Raw genomic sequence first — 21,445 nt, 5'->3', positions numbered from 1 at the left:
CTCCCTTTGGAGCCAGTGGGAGTTTTGCCGATGGATTTCAATAGGAGGAAAGTCTAGCCCTGCAGAACGCTTCATCCTTCCTCCAGCTTAGGGGTCCCTCCACCCCTGCACTTCGCCTCTGGTTTCAAAGAGATGACATCTCCCTGTAGCCACCATCAACAGCCTCCAGCCACGGTGAAGGGTATGGTTCTGCTTAGAGGGCCGGTGCTTTTGCACAGCGTGCGCGTGTGCACGCACCGCCACGAGGGCTCTGCCAGACACCTCAGCGCGGTCCCGCCTGATTTCCACCAGTGTAAGTGAGAGGAGACTCCAGCCCAGGGAGAGACCAGGACGTTGCACTGGGGATCTGTCCGGGGAAGAAGATCCACCCATGCAAAGACCAAAACAAACCCTGACAAACGGGGCTATAAATAGCCTGCCCCTTCCTGGCAGGTCTTCGAGGTTAAAAAGTTTAAATTCTAAACGGAGAAGGGGGAACTAAATCTATATTTTCAGCTGGGCTCTGGGCACTGACTCAAAGCCAGAACAACAAATAAGCAGAGGGGAGGTCAGCAGGCCAGACAGGCAGGGGGAGAAAAGGGGGTTTTCATGTGGTTACTGGCTAGAACCCAACACTCCAATCCATAATTCTGCAGGGGGGAGGGTGCGGTCAGGGGTTTTTCATAACCTCGGAGATCTGGGAAAAGACTTTCTGGATCCTCCAGTTCAGCGCGGGACTGTTCCCACAGACATGGGCTCCACTTCTCTTCTACAAGCGTGATGGCCGAATGACCCCTGGTTTTCAGTGCTCAGAGAAGAGGATCAGGCCCTGTTCCTGCAGCACTAACCCATCCTGGTTCAAGCTGTCTCTCACTCCCATGCCCTGGGGATCGTCTCCACCGAGGCGCCAACCCGGATTTTGGAGCCACCAAAGGAGGACTGCCCCACCTCAGCAAATCCAAGGAAGCCTGGGATAAGACTTGGGAGGTCTAGTGCCACCCCTCAAGTCCCACCCAAACCTGGATTAGCTGGTGCTGGTGTCTGTAGCCTGGTGGCAGACAAATGGATATGGGCCTAGCCTGGAAATCTGGGTTCTAGTCCTGGCAGGTCCGTGCCTCAGTTTCCGCCATCTGTAAAATGCCGAGAACGATGCTTGAGAGCTGAAGGTATTATGATGTGGGTGAACGTGAAGGAACTTGAGGCCTTGGGACACACCAGCAATTCTGGGTCAGACTTTGCCACACACACACACACACACACACACACACACACACACACACACACAACGTGTAGTGCCTTAACTATACACAACACCCCCACCCAGCGTGGACACAGTTAGTACTTCTATCCACATAGCTTATTCCCATTTGGCCTAGTCCCATTATCCTGGGACTCAGCAGACCTGGGGTCTATTCTGGCTCTACCGCTGGGTGACCTTGGGCAAGTCACATCCCCGCCCCGTGCCTCAGTTTCCCCACATATAAAATGAGGACAATGATACCGACCTGCTTTGGAAAGTGCTTTGCGATCTGGGGGCTGGTCTACCCTGGGAACTCACCTCGGCGTAGCCACATCGCACAGGGGTGTGAAAAAGCCGGACCGGAGAGACGCAGCCCCTGGTGTAGACAGCGCTGGGTCACCAGAAGAATTCTTCCATCCACCTAGCTACTGCCTCAGGGAGGTGGGTGACTTACGCCGATGGGAGAACACATCCCGTCGGCGTAGTGGTTGAAGTGCAGACAGTCTAGGATGGAAAAGTAGCTACAGAAGAGCTAGGTGGCGGTGGTGTTTTTACCAGCATAACCGAGTCCGCCCTTGGGATTGCAGCAGGATATTTATATCAGTAAAACAATCACACCCCAGCATAGTTCTACTGGGAAACACTGTCTGTAACCCAGGCCTTAATCAGCCAAAAGGAAAAACGTTTCCCAGAGGCAGGGGAATGAGCGAGAGCCCTTTGCTGCGTCACGCCAGCCCTTGCCGCACGCAGGTCCAGGGGGGGTTGTTTTGATTACACGTTGGGAAACAGGAAAGGTCACTTCCTCTGCCCCAGCAGCTCGAGTGCAGCAGACTTGAAAGGGAGCCTTTGGCGTGTTTGCCGGCGAGGCTGGGCCGTGTGCTTCCTGACTTGGGGGGGGCGGGGGGAGAGAGTCATCTCGCCTTTACATTTGCCGCAGGCCCCTCCTGGGTGCCTGCTCCAGCCAAATCAGCAGAGAGACAAAGACAGCCGTTGATTTCAGTGCCACACCAAGGCCCCTCTATGCCACCAGAGGGGCAGAAACCACTCCCCGAGAAACGCTGGGCACAGCTAGTGTGGGGCAGGCATGAGGGCTTGGGGCCAGGTTTTAAGTAATGGAGATCTCTTATCTCCTAGCACTGGAAGGGCCCTTGCAAGGTCATCGAGTCCAGCCCCCTGCCTTTACTAGCAGGACCAAGTACTGATTTTGCCCCAGATCCCTAACTGGCCCCCTCAAGGATTGAACTCACAACCCTGGGTTTAGCAGGCCAATGCTCAAAGCACTGAGCTATCCCTCCCCCCCCCAGCCAGCCTTGCTCCCAGCCCAGAGGGCAGATGAGGGGCATTTGGCTGGAATTCACTGCACAGGGGCTGAGAACCTGCTCTGGCCCTAATTCAGGGCAGCCGCTGAGGGCTGGGAAGGGCCCCGCACGGCCCCAGAATAGGGGGAGTGCCAAGATGGCTTGAAACCGTCTTAATTCCAGGCTCCCCAAGCACAGGGACAGTCTCTGGTCCCCTAAACCAACCCTGCTACTGTACACACGTTTGCAAGCTGGCTGCAATTGGGTCTGCTTCCCGCAGAGAGCTGGGCTCCTTCACCATGCCGAAGTCTTATTGATATTTCTCCAGTGCCAGTCATCCAGCGAGCTAAACACCCTTTACCATTGTTCATTAACCCCCAAGGTAGATCACGCTCATCGGCCCCCTGGGACAGATTGGAAACCAAGGCATGGGGAAGTGAAGGGACTTGCCGAGGTGCAAAGTTATATAGTGGCAGAGGCAGGAATAAGCCCTGGTGTCCTGACCCACCCCCCAGCAGTTCACAGACATGCCAGCACCCCTCTTCCCTGGAGAGTTGGTCACATTTCTCGTTAGCGGGTAACCACCAACACGTACAACGCAAATCAAGTGCGCACTGAGCAGCTCCACACCCTGCCTTGCTCGCAGAGACCGGTATGGACTAGGCCTCGGGATTCGGACAGGGCCCCTTTCATAATTCCTCCCCCCGGCGGCAGGGAAGAGATGGGTGGGGGGAGGAATTTTTGCATTAGCCCCAAGAGACAAAGTGACAACATCATCACGCCATGCTAGGGACCATATCAAGTCACGGACCCTAAATACACACGCACGCAAATGTGAATACGATTACAGCCAGCGCCTGCTAGTGGCTGGAGGTCCAAAGGCTTAGAACCAGTCTACTACTGCTACTGAATGGAGCTTCTCCCTTTAGATCAGTTTTGGAGCAGGTGGATCCGTGGTGTGGAGTCCAAAGTCCGTCGTGGACATGGTTCTGGTGCGTGCACACGGGTGTGCAAACATCCACACGGCCCAGGCACAGCAGAGCACTTCTACGGGCAGGGAGAGGAGACGCCCACGGCTGTTCTTTTTAACCGCTGATCTTTATGTGAGAAACTAACTTCTCTCTCAGATTTTACATACACGAGGGGGAGGGGAATTTGAATCGTGGCAGGAAACTGGGCTTTCCATAAGAGCTAGCACCGTGTGGGCTGGAGAAACTTGTGTCACGAGATCCCAGCCCCAGACAATAGCTCTGGAAAGTTTGTGGAGGTGGCTTTTACACCCCAGACTTCCCCCTGCCCCCCAGCCACACTCCCACCCCCCAATCAGATGTGCATTCAGGGGCAGGTTTTCAAGGACTCAGCACCCACCGTCGGGGCTACGTATTCAAAGGCTGCCAATCAAGGCCAGATTTCCAGCTTAGCCCTGGACCAGATGTGCTGAGCTCTTGTGCAAATCCAGCCCTTGGAGTTCAGTTAAATGCCAGCCACGCTCATGCTCCAGTCAGGTGGGGAGCGGCCAGGGTCAGCCCTCAACCCCTGGCTGGCTGATCTTCCCTGCAGCCCCTTTCTCCCCAGGCTCTGCCCGCAACAGACCGGCGGATCCAGCCAATCGGAGGAAGTGCTTTGAAAAACAGCTGCGGGGTGGAGGCAGCGGGCAGGATGGAGGCAGCAGGAGGGCGGGGTGTCTCTAAGTGCCTTCCTGACAGCGAGCGAGCGGTGGCGGGACCAAAAGAGGCCCTGTTTGCGATTGCATAAGGAACACGAGCAGCGATGCCAGCGCACGGGAGGCTGGAGGCTGTGACAGACATTGCAATCCCAGGCAGAGTCTTTGGGGGCCACTGTGTTACAAATGGTTTATGTACCACTCTGTTGTAGTCCCCCCAGAGCTCCTGCAGGAACTAACCTGTGGGGGGTGGGAGGGGTTGGATTACCTGCGATTATAGAGAACTTGAGAGAATTTCCATCCCGTGGGGGGTTTGAATAGTCTTCCCAGAGACTCAAACAACACAAGGGCCTTTGGTTTAAAACGCGGCGCTCGAACTGCCACCAGGTTTCTTTCGGATGCAGCAAACAGACAGGAACTTCTGTCCCAGGGGGCCCCAATCCTCGCGGAAGAGTTGGAGGGACTTTGGCCGACAAGGCCCCCTAAGATTGATGGGCACCCCTGGAGCAGCCGTTCGCATGCGGATAGGAACATCTCTTGTTTTTCCACATTTCTCCGGAATGCTTTTACCTTAAGAATAAAGGTGCTTGCTTAGAAGGCGCTGGGTGGTAACTTATCACACCACTCTGTGCATAGCCCTCGGAGAGAAGGCCCGCTGGCAGGCTGGCTCGCTGGGGTATCTGTGACACTCGGAAAGCGAGGGGTGGGACAGGACAAAGGGATGGAACCAGCCAAGCCCAGCGAGAACAGCCATGTACCTTGGACCTAGAGGGCGAGAGGTGGATACAGCTGGGATGTCCGTTCATTGCATAGATTAACAGGAAAGTTAGGGCCTTCAGTGCCGGATCTGCGCAGATGTGTCCCTAGACGCACCGAGGCCCCCCTGGAGTGCGGAGATGTCACCAGGACACGGGGCTGCCCGAGAGGGGCTACTCCTCCACCCCCCTTCCGGTTGTATTCAGCAGCAGTCCAGAGGGTAGAAGTGCGAATAGAGACCTTTGCTGTTACCACCACAGAGAACATGCTGGTTGGAAACATCCCCAAGATCCCGGCCCGCACCCTCGATCCCTCCTACCCACTTGGTATTCAACATCCCGAGAGCAGTCGGGGGCGGTACTTGGGCCAGCCTCAGAGAAAGCATTATCTAGCAGCTAGAACAGTGAACTGAGAGCCAGGACACCTGGGTTCTAGTCCGACTTCAGAGGACGTGGCGTCTAGTGGCTAGAGAAGAGGGGTCTACGAGCCAGGGACTTCTGCCATTGACTCGCTGCATGATCTCTGGCAAGTCACTTCTCCTCTCCGAGCCCCTGTTTCCCCACTTGTACAACAGGGATAATGATACCGGCCCACTTCCCAGAGAGGTTGTGAGGGCTTGATTCACTGTTTGCCGAGAGCTTAGGGACCCTCCCCAGAGAGAGGGCGATAGCAGAGCTTGGCTGAGAACAGGAGGGTTTGGAACAAAGTGAAAGATGTGAAAGAACTGCTTTTTCTCCAAACAGAGCAGGCATTTTTAAGACAGCGTGAAGGGGGGGAAAGAGGGAAGATTAAACCCATGACTTTAGCCTGCGTGAGTAGCCGAGGGCAAAGCTGGCCTCTTCTTCCCAGACCTCCCGGTCGTGCGGCAGAGTCATTATTAGGACCCCCCGGGTTTGTCTGACGCAAACGCACAAATTGGTGTTTATCGGCCGGCGTGCGCAGGCAGGAAAAGTGACTCAGCAGAAAAGCGGCACTGGAAGGGGGCCGGAGGAGGACCTGGGGTTTATTTCCCGGAATCACTCTGCTGAGTTTGCAGGTTACATGAAGCTTTCCCCAGCCGCCCGCCACGGTCCCCACCCAGCCGCTGAACATCCAGCCAGCTCTGCCCGCACATGCCCCCGTTGTGCCCACAGGTGGGCGTGGTTACACCTGCTCCAGCGCTGACAATAGGCTAAGTGCTAGTGTAGACAGAGCTACACCAGGCTGACTGTGGTCTAGACAGGGCCAATGAAGCTCAGGGTTGGAGGACGCTCCCGTTTCTTCACCCCTAGGTTAGTGAGGCTGGTGCAGCCCGAGGGAAGAGCACGGCCAAGGCCAGCCAACGCCACCAGGCCTTCGACACGCTCAGAGGAGAGAAGAGTCCACACATGGGGCATTCTGGGCAGTCAGAGAAGGGGCCTGTTATAGGCCACATGGGAGCAGGTCCCTGTCGGATCAGGCCAATAGCCAGAGCTGCTTGTTTGGGTCAGACCCGGATATCTGTCGTATATACTTATACACTCCCCATTACCGTATTGATCCTCACAACCCTGTGCGGCAAGGCAGGGCTATTTTCCTCTTTGTACAGATGGGAAACTGAGGCACAGAGCGGCGAAGCGACACAAGGAGTCCGTGGCAGCGCGGGCACCCAGGTCTCCCAAGTTCTGGGCTAGTGCCCCACGCAGAGCATCAAGGATCCGCAGAACACGTCCAAAGAGCTCTTTGAAGTTTATCAGTCTCGCACAGATCCTTTGACCGGCCGGGGCCCTATCAGAGGGAGACGCGTGGCTGTTTACAGGCGCACAAGTGCCAGGCGCTCAAGGAATCCGGCGGCCAGAGGCTTTATCTGGGAGTTGGTTTCCATCCAGCAGCTCCCCGACAGGCCGCACAGATAGCCCACCCTGACGGACCAACAGCCACACGCCTGGACAGGCACCATCCCCCAGGAGCCTGCTTCCTTGCAGGAGCCCACAGGGCTAAACTTCCCGCTGGGCATGCTAAAGGGAAGTGGGGGAGGCAGGAAAGGGATTGCGCATAAGTGGGGTGCTCTCAGCCACGGTACTTCTCATGCAGCCATCACCGGGGTATCGAGGCGCGAGGAGCAGTGCATTGGAGGGAGGCGAGAGAGCCACGTGAGCATACAGCTTTGTCTACACTGGGACATTACTTCAGATTAAGGCAGGGCGCGAATTCAAAGTGGAATAGCTACTCTGGAATAACTCCATGGGTGGACACTTTTATTCCAGAGTACGAGCCCCTTATTCTGAATTAGGCCTGGTCTACATAGTAACACTCAGGACCATTAATCTGAATTAACGAAAAGATGGGAATTTAAAGAGGGGATTCGATCAACTGCATTAACCGCCTGCCTGGATCCTCCTGTTCAATTCATTCAGATTAAGGCCACTGTAACTCTGAAGGTGTCAATGGAAGCGGGGGAGGTGTGGGGTCCAGATGGGACCAGGGCAGTGCAGGGGTGCAGATGGGAGATTGATGGACACGGGGGAGGGGCAGGGTGCAGTCAGGAGCCGGGGCGCTGTGGGGGTGCAGACGGGAGCATAGACGCATTGCTGGAAAAGAGGGGGCGGGAGGCAGATGGGCAGGAGCGAGCATGTGTCTGTTAATCTCTTTTCCAGGCAGACCCTGCTCTAACCCAGCCGGCGTCACGGCTTCACTTGGCCGTGCAGAGAAAATCCCCCCCCGAATCAGTCGGCGCGGGCGGCTGGCCCCGACCTGCCTGAGCGCAGGCTGGGCCCCGTGGCCACGGCTGCCGCGCAGGAACGCGCCTCGGGCCGGGCCTGATTGGAATTGCCCGTCCTGCCCCGACCTGCTTGGCTCTGATGAATCTTCCACCTGGAGCCGGGAGGAATCCGCCACTTGGCAGAGCAGGGAACGTCCCTGCCAGGGCCCGTCTCTCTGGTGCTATGGAGGCGGGACGGGGACTAGGGGGAGAACAGGAAAAATCGCTCCAACGCGCTGCTCACCCCACCTCAGTCACGTCAGAGGCTCCCAGCTCTCGGTGCGCACGTGAATCTCTGCACCAGGCCTCGGGGAAGAACCGCTGAATCCACCCAAAACCAGACCCAACCCACCCATCTGCAGGACTGGGTGCTGCCCAGACACAGCAAGAGACAGTCCCTGCCCCAAAGAGCTCACAGTCTGAAGAGACACAGGGTAGGAAGGGAAACTGAGGCACAGAGAGGGGAAGGGAGTTACTTAAGACAGTTCTAGCCCAGCCTCTCTTGCTGTCTCTGGAACCCCCTCACCATAGTATGGAGCACCTCACAATCTGTAATGTATTTATTCTCATGTAAGGCAGGCCAAGCTATTATCCCCATTGGGGAAACTGAGGCACGGAGAGACTGAGTGACTTGCCCAAGGTCATGTAGGGAGTCTGTGGTGGAGTCCCTGGGCCATCCTGCCTCTCTGACCCCTTCCTGTGCCCCAATCCTGTGCTCTAGCCACTAGACAACACTTTCACTGCGTGTTGGGCTGGCTTCTCTCTCCCCGTGTGCCCCTCCTCGTGGTATCTGTCCCACAGCTTTGGGGTCCCACCTCACACAAGCTGGCTTCTGGTATGAGGCTGACCTTAGAGCACATGGCTTGGCACCTGGTCTGGGGCAGATGGGGGAAAACAAATCTGTGCCTTCTCCATGGCTCCGGGAACTAGGGAGTGAAGGGGGAGGATGGGCGGCTCCCACCTTGGGCCGCCCAGAGGGACTGGGCTAGAGCGATTCATGTGCCAAGGCCTCGCTCCGTAGCCCGAGCGCCTCCAGCCAGAGGCAGGCACGGCAGCAGAGTGGCAGGCTCCCTCCGAGAGCCGGGCAGGGCACAGCCGCAGGGACTTGCCTTAATGGAAGATTTGCATTGGCTGCCCTCCCTTCTTCAACCCCGCCCGCTCCCAGCCCTCGGGGAGGGTCAGACTGGCCCGAGTCGCCCTGCGCACGCCAGGGGAGCTCTGGATTTGGCCCAGACACTTGTTGTAAACCCCACACCGAGAACAGGAGCGGACACTCCTCTCTGGCCAACTGACCCCCTCCTCCCCCAGACTCCAGCCCCTGCCCCACGCTCAGAGCGCCCCGTCCCCACCCACATCGGCCCCCAGACGGCGGAGCAGAGAGGTGCCCTGGCAGAGCTCCATTTCCTTGAAGGAACACTGTGGGCGGCGGGGAGGAGGAGGAGGAGGGAGCAGATGACTCAGGTCCCTTGAGCTGCTCATGGAAGAGAGACTGCGCAGCGAGATCCTAGCTCGTGCACCAGAGCAGGCCGGCTGGGGGGTTATATAGTGCTCAGGGCAAGGCCGGGGGACAGCAGGGGTGAGCTCATATCACTGCTGGGAATATCCCTCTCCCACCTGCGCAGCTTTGGTGCCGGTATCAATCCAGCTGTTTCAGTGGAGTGGCTCCTGATTTACATCGCTGAGAGTCGGATCAGGCCTGGGGCTGCTTGACTCCATTGAATGCCAGGCACTGAGGGCTCAGAAAGGGGCCACGTTCTCTCCCTGGACGTCAGCGTGTTGATGCCGGCAGAGCGGCTGGCTCTGTCACGTTATGTGCAAAACGTCACTAATTCCGATGCAATTCGATGTCCTGACAGGACGCGCTGGGCCCAGCTAGTCCGTTTTGCAGGAAGGGGTCAACACGAACACGTTCGCACTGGCCTCTGTTGCATCCCGGCGCGCTACAGTGGGGACCTGGGGGCCAGGACTCCTGGGTTTTATCCCTGGCTCTGGCAGGGAAGTGGGTTCTAATGGTTAGCGCACACAAAGAGGAGTCCTGACTCCTGGCCCTGGGAGGGGAGTGTCACTTCGGGTCTGTCTACACTGGTCTCTGATTCAGGTCTGAGCCTAAGCCCCTGCTTCTGTCCATTCACAAACCCGCCTGACTCGGGTCAGCACTCAGGACTTGGGTCCTAGGACCCTGCTGAGGGGGTGGGGCAGCACCGAAGTCCTGCTGTGACTTGGGTCCAGTCCTCCTGCAGCGTGGGTGCAGCTCAAGGCACAGACCCCATCGGAAGGTCTGCGTCGCGCAGCATGGACACCACAAGCTCGGGTCCCACCGACCTGGGCTTCGGGTGCGGTGGAGCCAGACCCTGAGCGGTCAGAGCAAGGCAGCGGAAATCAGGCCTCCTGGGTTCTGTCCCTAGCTCTGCTCCTGGCTTTCGGGCAGCCCCTTTCCCTGCTCAGCGAACCCTCGTGCGAAGTGGTGAGGAGACGGACCTGCAGCAGAGAGTTGGGACTGATGCTCCGTCGAGCAAGGAGACCAGAACAGGTAGAGCGGCCTGCAGACCGGCTCTGCCTTCCTCTTAGACTCCATTACCCCTCTCCCCGCCTAACCGGGAACGTCCGATCGCAGCTTGGCTGCTCCCCCCCTTTTGCCAGCTCTAAATTCATTTTGAAAGCAACAGGGCGCACGTCCAGCGGGTAAAAACCAAACTCAGGGCCCGATTCGCCTCTCGTTCCCGCTGGGGTCTGTCGGGAGTAACTCCGCGGCCCACAGTGGCGTTCGAATCCTGTAGGGGAGAGGAGACGAGACAGGGGCCCTGAATCCGACTCGGAAGTGGCCCAGCGCATTGGGTGGTCCGGGCCCGTTGTAGCAGAGCGCGTCTGAGGGAACCGCCGGCCTCCCGTCCACGCGCATCCCCAGGCGGGGGGTCAGATCACTGTGACTCATGCTCCTCTATCAGCTGTTGGGGATTTCGCCCCAGTTCTCCAGTAACAAACTGAAAAGGGGAAAGACACCGACCAGCCAGCCAGACCACCCGCATGACTGCAGAATCTTGCCTCCCCCGCATCCCGGTGCCAGTCCTGCCCCATGTACAACTGGGAGGGGGGGAGATTCTGATCCGGGCTGGGCCTCTGCTGACTCCCAGTTCACACCAGAGAAAGGCAGAGGAGAACCAGGCCCAGGGCTGATGACTAAACGGCTCCTTCCTACACCACGTATCTGCCCTGGGCCAAAGTCACAAGCGGCCGCAGCTCACGGTGATTTCAATGAGACCAGCAGCCTCCTCCCATCAGGGCTAGATCCATCTCATCTGCTCCTGGGACGTCCCGGGGGCAAGAAGGCTGATACAGCTGTGGGCGGGGAGTGAGTCCGTTCGGCCGCTCAGGGTCTGTCTACGCTGCAATGCGAGCCCAAGGTGAGTAGAACCCGAGTGAGCAGCCCCCGGGTTTGGTAACCTAGGGCTTGAACGTCTACACTCGTCTGTAACCCCAGGTTAGGAATTGTTGAACCCTGGATCCCAACCTGCGTCTCCACTGCATTACATGGGCCAGGGTCCAAACCCCCGGACCGCAGCTGGCATCCCTTCGAGAAAAGGAAAAGGCCCCATGTCACACACTCGTTCCAGGGCCTTTCCCTACAGCCCAGTGCTGCCGAAAGCGGAACCTGATGCCAGTCAGGGGCCAGCCCAATCCGCTGACCCAGTAACCCCGGTGCCATCCCATTGGACGGCCAGGCGAGCAGCGAACAGGCGGGGCACAGTCAGCATGCCCTCGACTTGCGCAATGCACTGTTTTATTTAACCGCTGCTGTCGTCTAGCAACTGCGGGGCTGGTCCGACACGAACAGCAGGAGACGGGTGAGGGCAGCGCCAATGGGCGTGACTGCACTGGGGCCTACCGTGCCAAGACAGGTCCTATAGTCATGTGCCAGGGATACATCTAGTGGCCTCCTGGACTAGCATCTCTGGAGGGGCTTTGGTGCTCACTGGTGATAGCCTCTGGTCATGAGATTCAAACGTGCACGAGGCATGTTAGTTTCATACTAATTTAGGGCTTGTCTACACATGGAGTTATTCCCGATTAACTATTCCTGATTCACTCCCTGTGTGGACACACTTATACTGGAATAAGGGCTTGTCCACACAGGGACATTCAGAAAGTTAATCCTAGGGTGACCAGATGTCCCGATTTTATAGGGACAGTCCCAATATTTGAGGCTTTTTCTTATATGGAAGCCTATTACCCCCCCCGCCCCCGTCCCAATTTTTCACACTTGCTGTCTGATCACCCTAGTTAATCCTAATTAACTGAAGGTGGGAATTGGAAGTGGATTAGTTAAAAATCACATTCGATCCCTGTGCAGGTGCTGTGATTCAGATTTAAAGTGGTCTTTATGCAGTTTAGTTTAATTAATTTTGGAAATGAATTAAGACCAACCAAATTAAGACCACTTTAAATTTTTGAACGAGGGTGTTCACACAGGGGTTTAATGTGGTATAGTTAATCCTCTTTAAAATGTACACCCCCACCTTAATCCAAATTAATTTCCCCATGTAGACAAACCCAGAGTCCTAATTTTCCTTCCAGGTGGGTCTAAGGCTGAGAAGTTGGATCGATTCACTCATGGGTGCTGTCGAAATCCAGGCCTGTTGTGCGGACTGGACCTGCAGCACGACCGGATCCACACTACAAACCGGAACGCTGCTTCGCATCGGCGGAAAGCGCATCCACATGGCTACTAGATCCCCAACATGGCTGTGTGCGTGTGTAGCACAGACTGGGCCTCGGCACGCAGCTGGACGGGCCTGGCAACAACACTTTGATTTATAGCAGTAGCCCCTAGAAACGCCAGCCCTGATCTGGGACAGTCCCTGCCCCAAAGAGCTTACCGTCTAAATAGACCAGTCAGCTAATGGATGGGAGGGGAAACTGAGGCACGGAGAGGGGAGGTGGCTAGGTCACACAGCAGGTCAGAGCCAGGAACGGAACCCAGGACTCCTGAGACACACACACACACACCCCCCCAAGCCTAACCACTAGGCCACACTGCCTCTGCAACACCATCCTGAAGGTCAACAAACTCAGGTGGTCAGGCCCAGGGGGGAAGGCAGGTGAAGCAAAGTTGCATGGCAGGGCTGAGCAGACTCTTCCCCCAGACATACCGGCCCAGGAACGCCGAGCTCTGGCCCCCCACACCGGATCTCTGCTGCACAGAGAGCTATCCAGACGCGGCCTCCTGCTTTAGCTCCAGGCCATTCCTCCTTATTTCCCCCTCATCTCATCGGAGACTGAGCAATTCCTATCCGTATTGTTCGGTGTAGATATTTATAGCCTCCGTTCACCTCCCTCCCCCATCCCCAGCCCAGCCTTCTCTTTCCTGGGCCATTATACATTTAGTTCCCTGCTTTCACTACCGCAGCCTAGTGAAAAATCACAAGCGTCTCCTCTGTGGCGAGATCAGCTGGCGGGTAGGAGGGGAAAGCACATGTTCCGGGATCTCTTGCTGGTTTCACTGAGACATGGGGTCCCTGTTCCGGGTTGTCTACAGATCAGATAAGGAGGGGGTGGAAGAGGAGACGTGTGACAAGACAGACAAGAATACCGTGATCTTCTGTAGCGCCTTCAACCTGCACTTCAACTCCACTTTACAGAGTGGGAAACTGAGGCACCACGGGGCACGTCACTAATCAGCAGCAGACCCCAGGAGTCCTGTCCCGTGGTCACTAGACTATGTCGATTTCCACCCCCCCGTCACAGCAGCGAGAGATGTGCCATGGCCCATGTGCCATGGATGATACACAGCGGTAAAAGCGAGCCCGGTTCGCAATGCCAGGGCCCTCAGCGCTGGGGAGGCACCTCTGAAAGAGCCGTGAAGGAGATGAACAGTTCTCCCACCCCCCGCGGAATCACTCATGCCCGTGCAAAGAGGTGCCCTCCCAACTGGGTAGCAACTACACCCAGTTAACCCTGGCGTGCAGCAGCTGAACTGATCGAGAAGCCGCCCGGCCGCAGCCCCTGGCCAAACCTCGTGGCCCAAAATTCCTACGTGCCAGGAGGTCACCATGGGCAGACCCCTCTGCTCAGCTCCCAGCGTGAGCGGGAATAGAGGCATCTACAGAAGTAGCTTTTATGTTAGCTGGTCATGGAAACAGAACAAAAATGAATAGAAAGAAAAAAAACCTCCTCCCCCCCGAAACACACTCAAACCGGTTTAGAACGTAGCTGCGCTCCAGCCTGCCCCTGGGGTGACCTGTCTGTGCACAGAGCTGCCACACGGACCTAGCCAGCCCTACCACAAACGGCCGCTCTGTTCCCCCCAGCAGGGCCGCGGCTACGCTCAGACCCAGGGAACTCTTCAACGGGGCAGCTGCTAACAAGGACGCTCACGAATGACGTCTGCCTTGGAAACGCCAGCTCCAAGCCGCCAACACAATTCACGATTCGGCTCCACCGGGCCAGACCCCCAGCTGGTGCAAATCAGGACCGCTCTGCTGACATCAATGGAGGAACACTGATTCACATTGGCTGGGGAATCTGAGGCAGAGAGAGACAGGGGCTGCTCCAAACAGCAGGTGCTGCAAAGCAGAAGGTCCTTGCTCCCACAGGGGAGAGAGGGTGCAAAGGGATAAAGAAGAGGGCAAACAGGGAAGCGAGCAGGGGATGGGAGAGATGCAGGATAGAGGGCAGCAGGTGCAGAGGCGAAAACTCTGCTGACCTGGGTAGAAGGAGCAGAGAAAGGGGCAACTGGGGGTTAGCAGCAGTGAGTCCCCGGAGGGTTTGAGACGCATGGGAGACAATTCTGAACCACTGGTGTGAGTGGCAGAAGTTCTGAGGGGGCCGTGGTGGAAAACTGGGCATCTGAGCTCAGGCAACAGGGCCCGGCTCACCCTGCGTTCAGGGCGAGGGGGATCAGAGGCTACGACGGAGGAGAACGAGGTTGCCCTGGACCGGATCCTCAGCTGGTGGAAATCAGCACAGCTCTGCTCTTCGCCGTATCTCGTGACAGAGTGACGCTGATTTCCACCAGCAGAGGACCCAGCCCCACGTTTGTCACTTGCTACTGTGTGTTCCAGCTCTGTGTGCATTTTCTTTGCCCCTCGTCTTCCTCTTTGGGAGCCTGATTCGGATCTCACACCTCTGGAGTCACCCCTGATTGACGCAGGGGTGAGAAGAGAATCGGGCCTCTGGGGTCTGTGGTGTGTCAGGCAGTGGGGAGACAGAAGTCACGTCCAGGAAAGTACGCCCTGATAGTCCCTGCAACCTCAACGTGGATTGTCTCTTTGCTCTGTCTCTGTACAGCGCCTAGCGCATTGGGGGCTGTACCGTTGACTGGGGCTTCCTACTGCAATGCTGTCAGTCATCCCCGTATCCCCCACACCGTGTTCTCACCCTCAGCCTGGGAGAAGGGGGTGCAAAGGCCTCTCTGAAACCCACCCATGTGCTCCCCACCCCCTCTGGTAAATGACTGAGGTTGTTCCTCCCGCAACTGCTGAATGAGAAGAAAGTAACAGTCCACAAAGACGTTCCCTCCTCCTCCCCCTCCACGGTCCACTCTTGCGAGCAGAAAATCTGCTCGGCCCCAAAGACAGAGCATTCCTCAGCATGCCAAAGGCTCATTGTCCCCTGGCCCAGCCGCTGGCATTTGCAGAGCTCGGCTAAATTCCATTAACCCTCTGCGGGGCGCGCCGGACTAGCCGGGCAGTCCCCATTCCAGTCGGGCTCCCTTGGACCCGTCACCAGCCCACGCATCGGCCCCAAGCTAAGTGCCGAGCAGGACTGGGCCTCTTTTCTGCCCTCAGCGTCACAGCCGGCTCTCCCGGGCTTGAAGCCTTGTGCGTTAGTCCAGTTTCGAGTGGCTACTCCGGAGCAGCAGCGTTCCAGCAGCACGGCCTGGCGGCGAGTCACACCTGGCACGTCCCCGTGCCGCTGGCAGGAAAGACGGTGAGATGGGACGCTCCATCCCTTCCCCTGATCGCCTTGGAGTCGAACCGCCCTTCATAAGAACGCTGGCCAGCTGCACGCAGGCCTTGTGGTCATATTCAGGTCACCTCTGCTCCGGGCCAATCATTCCCCTTCACGCCCCTTAATCCTGGCCTGATGGCGTTAGGACTCAAGAGATCTGGGTTCTGGGATCGGGCTGCTCCACTGCCCTGACATTATCCAGCACGAAGCTCTCTGGGTACGTCTCCACTGCAATGAAAAGCCCACGGCACCAGGCCTCAGAGCCTGAGTTGGCTCAGTTCTGCAGGGCCAAAAACAGCATTTGGGCTTGGGCTGGAGCCTGGTTTCTGACCCCCTCCCTGGGTCTCAGAGCCCAACCTGAGCATCTACACTGCAATTATTAGCCCCCGGAACCAGCTGACCCACGCCAGCCGCTTTGATTGCAGTGTAGACGTACCCTCTGCAACTCTGTTTCCCCTCCCGTCCTTTGGCTGTTGAGACCAGGTGCTCGTCAGGATAAGGGGTGTCTGTGTGTCGCCCAGCACAAGGGGAGCCCTGCGACCATCTTTTCGGTCTGTGTTTGTACCGCCCCTGGCACCCGGGGCTCCTAGGTACTATAGGAACACAAATAAAATATTATTTAGTACCATAATGGAGGCAAACTTGCCCCAAATCAGGGGCGACTGGATCATCCGTTTTGGCTCAGCTCACCGTAGTGATCACAGACGGATAGGAAATTCATATCCGGGTGCCCCTAAAAAAATCAAGTGGTGTCTGGATCCCCTGGCGAGGTCTGGGCTCACCACTAAGGCGAACACACGCAGCCTCTCTCTTCAGAAGCCGATGGGCCAAATCCTCACCTGGTGCAAGTTAGTTTTGCCTCACTAAAGTCAACGGCGCAATGAGGATTTATTCCAGCCAGGGATCTCGCCCTGGCTTTTAAAGAGATGGGCCAACCCTACGATATTCAGCTAAGAACTGAAGGACCAAGTTCTGCTCGGATACCTGCCTGTCCTCTTTAGTCCAGCTGAAGTAAATCGACCTGGCTCCACCGCTGCTGGTTTACCCCAGCCGTGGATCGAGCCCTTTGACGCCCGAGCTTTGCACAACCGCAGCTGAGAACTGAGGCTGCACCCAGGTGGGTCTGAAAAACCAGGCTAGAGACGGCAAGATTTCAAACCCGCGTCCGCCCCCAGCCGAGAATACTGTGAGAACGAGCCTTTTGCGCAGCGTTTCTCCTGCTGGCCCCCGGGGAACAGCAGAGGCAGCACGAGATGTCTGGTATTTAATCAAGATCCTTTCTTGCTACTGTGTGGAAAAATGGGTGCCCAGCACGCCACACGGGGTAGCAAAATTAAACCCTGCTACTGAAAAATGCAACACAGTTTAATTTCCCTGTTAAGTCCTTGGGAGGCCGTGAGAGCCGCAAACCTGCCCAAAGGCAGTGAGTCACTGTGTTTATTCTGCAGGGCTGACCAGAGGAGTTTCTTCATAGAGCCACAATTCTAAAATCAGACGGGACCCACGGTGACCACCTAATCCCACCTCCTGCACAGCACAGGCCAGAGAACCTCCGCGAAATCATTCCTGTTTCAGCTACAGCATCTCTTTCAGAAGAGGAGGCTTGAAGAGGTTTAGGTTGGATATTAGGAAACACTATTTCACTAGGAGCGTGGTGAAGCACTGGAATGGGTTACCCAGGAAGGTGGTGGAATCTCCATCCTTAGAGGTTTTTAAGGTCCGGCTTGACAAAGCCCTGGCTGGGATGATTTAGCTGGGGTTGGTCCTGCTTTGAGCAGGGGGGGTTGGACTAGATGACCTCCTGAGGTCTCTTCCAACCCTAATCTTCTAGGATTTCAAAATCGCCAGTGACGATGGAGAACCCACCACGACCCTTGGGGAATTGCTCCCACGGTCTAAAGTGTCTCATTCAAACACACACCAAAAAAATCCATCAACCCATCCTTCATCACATGAGAGACTGCTTAAGAAAAGCAAAGGCCTTACAATGAATCCACCCTAAGGGAGTTTCCCCTGCAAAGGACAGAGGCTGGACAGGTCTGACTCTCCAAGCCACAGGCTACATTCTGTCCTCGTCGCCAGCGGCGCATCTCCACCAAACGAGGCCAGAATCTGACACAGGTTCTGCTGAGACGGGGCTGGGGTGGAAGGTAGGTTTCCCCCACGGGGGGCTTTGAGGATGTGCAGACCACGTTTTGCTGACAGGGAAAGGCTCTGGGGACCCAACCTTGCTTCCACGGACAGCACGTCTGGGCCTGCCTGTTCCTACGGCCCTTTGGAAGGCAAGGGAACCATCCGGTTCTCAGCTCAGAGACACAGACACACACAAAATGACTTCTCTTGCAGCCCTCGTCTGGCCGCTTTGCTGTTGAGAAATCCTACAGCAGCAGGCAGCACGTCACAGGCGTGGGATCCTGCCAGGGCCGGAGTGCCCCACTGTCCTGGACTCTGGGGGGGGGGGGGGGGTCTGCATGAAGCAATTGTGTAGATACAATCAGAGCTCTAATGCTGTCTTAGTGGGTCTCCAGTTTCTTACTCACCACTGAATCAGCAGGGATCACGGGGGCGGGAAAGTTCCCCAGAAGGCTTGTCAGCAGCCTACATTTTAAGGGGCCAACGCTGGTTTTATTCCTCTGCATTAGAACTAACCTTTGAAGACCCTTATTGACATTTCGGCCACCACCACAGAGGTCCTGGGCTTGAGCCTGACCTCAGGCCAAGGTCACAGCATTGGGGTGGGTCACACTATTGGGGGGAACAAACCGCTCCGGCGCCACAGTCCCATAACTGGGGCAATTGCTGCATAACCAGCCAAGACCCAAACGCACACAAAGGAGAGAGGAAAAGGTGCAGTCCCCGTCCCCGACCCGCTTGGATCAAAATCACCAGTTTCACCATCAGGAACATGCCGCCCAGAGCCAGGGGGTGACCCTGCAAACCCCTCACTGGCTCCAGGGCGGCCGGAGTAAAGGCTGGCTCCATGAGAAAGGGTTCCCACTTCCATCAGCAAAGGAGACACACCACAGCACCAGCCCTCTCCCCTGCCAGCCATTCCTTCACAGGTTTGCAAGTTACAGCCTGCAATGCTTTGCTCCTAGTCACCCTGCCCATTAGTCACCGTGAGAGGAGACAGAGCGATTTGAACTCCCTGCTTCTCCGGCTTGAATTCAAACACATGTCTGAAAAGAGCGAGACTTCCGGCTCCATCCCACCCCGCGCCCCTTTTCTGTTGGGAGCTTTGAATATTTCAAGCCCTGGAAAAGCATTTCACCTACCTGCTTAAAAACAACCCCCCCCCCCCAGCTGTTACAGGAAAGGAGGAGGGGGGGGAAACTTTCCCACAAGTCCCAGTTCAAATCTGAATCAATGGGACGCATTCAAGCCAGGCTCTGGAATGTTTTAAGAGCTCCTGAAGGTGCAATCGGGTTTCACTTCAGAGAAAGTAACAGGCGGGGGGGAATTGCCGGTGAACTGAGCGAAGAGCCATGTTGCCTTCAAACACAGGCTCCTTCCCCACCCATGGGGAAAGGGATCAAGCCAGGCGGGTGCCTTAGCTAAGGCGAAGAAGCCCCTTGTCCGAGCCACTAACCGCTCCCCTCCCCTTGTGCCTGGGTGCCGGGTCTCCCACGCACAGACACAGGGTGAAATGAACCAGGGTGAAATGAACCAGAGTGAAGAGTCTATTGTTTTTTTTAAATCAAGTCATCTCCTTACCTTCCCCTTCTCGCAGCCCGATCCCAGCGGGGCTTTCTCCGGGGCTTTCCCCCCCGGCCGGCTCTCTGTGCCCGAAAAGGAGGAGGAAACTTTCCTTGGGAACTTCAACCCCTGCCCGAGGTGTGGTTCTGTTAGAGCGGAGCGAGGAAATGGTCGGGTTGCAACACTGTTGATGAAAGAGACGCTCTCCGGAGGCACAGCACCGACCCTGGCCACCGGCGGGCATTGCACAAGGCAGGAAAAGATGTCAGAGCAACCCTGCCGCTTTTCCCTTCGTGCCGGCCAGATTAACTCTCAGCTCTCTGGGCTCCGGGCCAGATGAGAGGAACCAGTTTATTAGGGCCAGAGAATTGTTGGCTTTTGGGGGTTTTTTTTTTAAGGCTGATTTTAGGTGCCTGGGTCAAAATAAAAGGCTCCCCCCCACCTCAATTAGCCTCATTTCCTTGAAGTGAATTGAGGCCAACCGAGCCATTGGCCAGTAAGTTGCCCAGAATAAAAGGCCGTGGTTTGAAAATGAAGCTGAGATGTATTTCCCAGGAGAAGTGGTTGGCAGCAGCTGCAGGGGTGTCATGGGGACATCCCCAGGTAGAAGTGGGGAAAGGGACTTGGGTTTAGGGTACAGGGTGCCGGTACAAATGACTCTACAAGGTGCAAGACAAAATCAGGCCCAGAAAAATCACAACCATATTTCTGTCCATATTAAACCATATTTATTTTTACACCCATTTTGCCCAGAACACTATCCCTGAGTGTTCTTACACAAGTAACTGCCTCAGTTTCCCCCACTGGGCTAGTGAGACAAGCCCTGTGAATACTTATGCAGGTGCTTAATTAATGGTCTGCTCGTTTGAGAGAAGGTAAGTATGCATGCCATTGTTGGTAAGCGCAGGCCTTAATACAGTTCGGTTCTGAGGATAAATTCTTTAATGTGCCTAAAGTACTTGGCGATTGTCAGTGATGCCTGGCCTGGAGGAGTCGAGAGGGAACGAGACCTGGGGCATGTCTACACGACAGCTGCAAGGCTTCAAGCACGCCTCTCCGTCCGGGTCGATAGACACACGCTCACTCTGCTCGCGTTGGCACGCTATACATCACGGTGTAGGTGTTGTGGCTCCGGAGGTGGCACAGGCTAGCCACCTGGGCATGGACACGGGGTCGGTCGGGCATGTGCTCTGGTGGTGAGCTGTGCTCAATGGCCACTTGGCTGTTTTAGCACACTAGCTTGAGCAGAACCAGCATGTCCGTCTACCCAGCCTGGGAGGCATGAGTCCCTGCTGCAGTGTAGACGTACCACTTGCATTCGGCATGTGGCTGAACCTTTCTGGGCCTTGGTTTTCCCATCTGCAAAATGGGTGTAAAAATAAATATGGTTTAATATGGACAGAAATATGGTTGTGATTTTTCTGGGCCTGATTTTGTCTTGCACCTTGTAGAGTCATTCGTACTGGTGCAAAATGGGCATAAAGCACTATTCTTCTTGTCGCACTGGAGTAAATCAGCATCAGCATCATCCCTAGCAGATCTCAGAGCACTTTGTACAGGTCATCGGTATCATTATCCTCATTTTACAGATGGGGAAACTGAGGCACGGAGCGGGGATGTAGATAAGAGACAGGATAGCGCCTCTGGAGATCTGAGTTCAGTTCCTGGCTGAGATTAAACTTGCCTCTGATTCCAAACGTGGGCTTGCTAGGACGGAGCTTGCGTGGTCACTGTCCATCCTGTGCCTGTGCTGTGGAGATCTCTGGGGCTGTCTATAGGTGCTTGAAGTGATTTTCATCCTATCCAGGGTTTACAGTTCAAGGCTCTCGGCACCCCCACTATACAAATTATTCCAGCACCCTGGGCAGTCAGTCCCATTCTGTTCCTTCCTGAAATGGTGCTAGCTTGCCCACAAGAGAGGAATCAGGGAATGGCAGGAGAGGAAACACGGGAATTGCGGCGTTTGACCCCCAGGATTCCAGACCCTTTTGCTTTGTGTCCCACAATGCACGGCGAGGGATGTCCCAGAATGCACAGAGCCCAGCGATGAAGCAAAGCACTGGGAACGTTGCATGCTTACCCTACACAAAATCCCTGCTGTGTAGGTGCCCTGGCCGGCTAGATCCTCAATGACGCTGAGGTGCCTC

The 21,445-nt window shown here is 56.2% G+C and overlaps 1 protein-coding gene across 2 annotated transcripts in view; it reads right to left on the bottom strand.

Moving 5' to 3' along the window:
- CDC42SE1 (CDC42 small effector 1) overlaps positions 1–19,484 on the bottom strand; it is a 56,110-nt gene extending 36,626 nt beyond the window's left edge. Inside the window, exon 1 of one of the 2 annotated variants that reach the window (XM_034756410.1) lies at positions 19,317–19,484. The gene's annotated coding sequence lies outside the window, so the exon portion shown is untranslated. Of the gene's footprint in view, positions 1–1,537; positions 1,708–19,316 lie in introns of those variants that run through there. The other variant, XM_034756411.1, reaches the window with a different exon arrangement.
- Between the last annotated feature and the right edge of the window lie 1,961 nt (positions 19,485–21,445).

The sequence above is a fragment of the Trachemys scripta genome, chromosome 24, assembly GCF_013100865.1.
Source record: "Trachemys scripta elegans isolate TJP31775 chromosome 24, CAS_Tse_1.0, whole genome shotgun sequence".
In the NCBI taxonomy this organism is placed as follows: Eukaryota; Metazoa; Chordata; order Testudines; family Emydidae; genus Trachemys; species Trachemys scripta.
The sequence above is the reverse complement of the archived record's forward strand: the minus strand, read 5'-3'. Positions and strand labels throughout refer to the sequence as shown.